Here is a 3,318-nt window from a genome sequence, read left to right on the forward strand (position 1 = left end):
CATACACAAATACACACACACACGCACACACAACACACACGCACACACAGGGCGCACATACACATACACATACGCACACACACACACACACACAGGCACACAGGCACACACATACACGCACACACTCACACACGGGCACAGGTGTCACACACACACGCACACACTGGGGACACACACACACACACTCACGCACACATACACACACACACACGCACACACACACGCGCACACACACATGCACACACTCATACACTCACACACAGGGGCACATAACACAGGGGGTACACACACACACAAAGACGCACACACAGGGGACACACACACACACACAGGCACGCACAGGAGCACACACACACACACACGCACACACAGGGCCACACAACACAGGGGGCACACACACACACACACACACACACGCACAAGCACACACAGGAGCACACATACACATACACACACACACAAAACACACACACACACGCAAACACGCACACACAGGGGGTACACACACACACACGCACACACAGGGGCACACAAACGCACACACCACACACAAACACGCACACACAGGGTCACACAAACAAGAGCACACACACACGCACACACACACACTCACATGCACACACAGGGGGGGGCACACACACACTCAAAAGCACACACACGCACACTTAGGGGCACGTGTACACACACACACACAAACACACGCACACTTAGGGGCACACACGCACACACAGGGGCACACAACACAGGGGCTCACACATACACATACACACACGCACACACAGGGGAAACACGCACACGCACACGCACACACAGGGGCACACAACATAGGTGGCACACACACACACACACCCACACACACGCACACACAGGGGACACACACACACACACACATTCACACAGGAGCACACACACACACGCACACACAGGCGCACACAACATAGGGGGCACACACACACACACACACACACACACGCACACACAGGGGACACACACACACACACACTCTCACACAGGAGCACACACACGCACACACACACACACACACTCACGCACACACACACACACGCACACACAGGGGGCACGCACACACAGGGGGCACACATGGATATACACATATATACACAAACGCGGGTACACACACACACTCACATGCACACACCAGGGGCACAGGAGTACACACACGCACACACACACACATTCACATGGGTACACAAAGCACACACACGCACACGCACACGCACACACTACACATACACACACTTATACATATACACAGTTGGCACACAGAGGTACTCACACACACACACACACACACGCATACACGCACACATACACGCACACACAGAGGGGCACACACAACACACACACACACACACACAAGTGCACACACACACACATAAGGGCTCACACACACACAAACACACGCACAAAACATGCACATACACACGCACACACAGGGGGCAAACACACACATACCACACACACTCACACTCACACACACACACACACACACACACACACACACACACACAAGGACAAACACCATACACATACACGCATATACACACCCACACACAGGGGGCACACACACACCACCTACACTCACACACACACACACAAACACACACACAGGGACAAACACCACACACATACAGCACGCACACACATGGGGCACACACACACACCACCCACACACACACCACACACACACACACATGCACACACACACAGAGGGGGCGCACACACAGACACACACACACGTGTGTGTGTGTGTGTGTGGTGTGTGTGTGGGTAGTGTGCACTGTGTGTGTGCCTGTGTGTATGTGTGAGCGTGTGTGTGTGGGATGTGTGTGTATGTGTGTGCCTGTGTGTATGTGTGAGCATGTGTGTGTGGGATGTGTGTGTGGGTGGTGTGTATGTGTGTGTGTGTTTGTATGTGTGTGCCTTAGGGTTAGGGTTAGGGTTAGGGTGCCTGTGTGTATGTGCCGCCTGCGTGTGTGTATGCCCGTGTGTGTGTGTGTGCCCGTGTGTGTGCCCGTGTGTGTACTGTGTGTGTGTGTGTGTGTGTGTGCGTGTTTGTGCGTGTGTGTGTGCGTGTGTGTTCCCCCTGTGTGTGCGTGTTTGTGTGTGTGTGTGCCCCCTGTGTGTGTGTTTGTGTGTGTGCCCCCTGTGTGTGCGTGTGTGTGCGGTATACACAGGGGGCACACACACACACACACAGAGGCACACACACACACACACATCACACACACACACACAGAGGCAAGCAAACACGTGTGTGTGGGATGTGTGTGTGGGTGGTGTGTATGTGTGTGTGTGTTTGTATGTGTGTGCCTTAGGGTTAGGGTTAGGGTTAGGGTGCCTGTGTGTATGTGCCGCCTGCGTGTGTGTATGCCCGTGTGTGTGTGTGCCCGTGTGTGTGCCCGTGTGTGTACTGTGTGTGTGTGTGTGTGTGTGTGCGTGTTTGTGCGTGTGTGTGTGTGCGTGTGTGTTCCCCCTGTGTGTGCGTGTTTGTGTGTGTGTGTGCCCCCTGTGTGTGTGTGTTTGTGTGTGTGCCCCCTGTGTGTGCGTGTGTGTGCGGTATACACAGGGGGCACACACACACACACACAGAGGCACACACACACACACACATCACACACACACACACAGAGGCAAGCAAACACACACACACAGAGGGCACACATACACGCTAACGCACACACAGGGGCACACACACACACGCACACTCAGGGTGCACACACACACGCAAACACACAAACACACGCACGACACACACAAACACACACACACACTCACGCACACACACACAGGGGGGCAAAAACACACATACACAAATACACACACACACGCACACACAACACACACGCACACACAGGGCGCACATACACATACACATACGCACACACACACACACACACAGGCACACAGGCACACACATACACGCACACACTCACACACGGGCACAGGTGTCACACACACACGCACACACTGGGGACACACACACACACACTCACGCACACATACACACACACACACGCACACACACACGCGCACACACACATGCACACACTCATACACTCACACACAGGGGCACATAACACAGGGGGTACACACACACACAAAGACGCACACACAGGGGACACACACACACACACAGGCACGCACAGGAGCACACACACACACACACGCACACACAGGGCCACACAACACAGGGGGCACACACACACACACACACACACACGCACAAGCACACACAGGAGCACACATACACATACACACACACACAAAACACACACACACACGCAAACACGCACA

The sequence above is a fragment of the Halichondria panicea genome, chromosome 2 (assembly GCF_963675165.1).
Source record: "Halichondria panicea chromosome 2, odHalPani1.1, whole genome shotgun sequence".
Classification (NCBI taxonomy): Eukaryota; Metazoa; Porifera; class Demospongiae; order Suberitida; family Halichondriidae; genus Halichondria; species Halichondria panicea.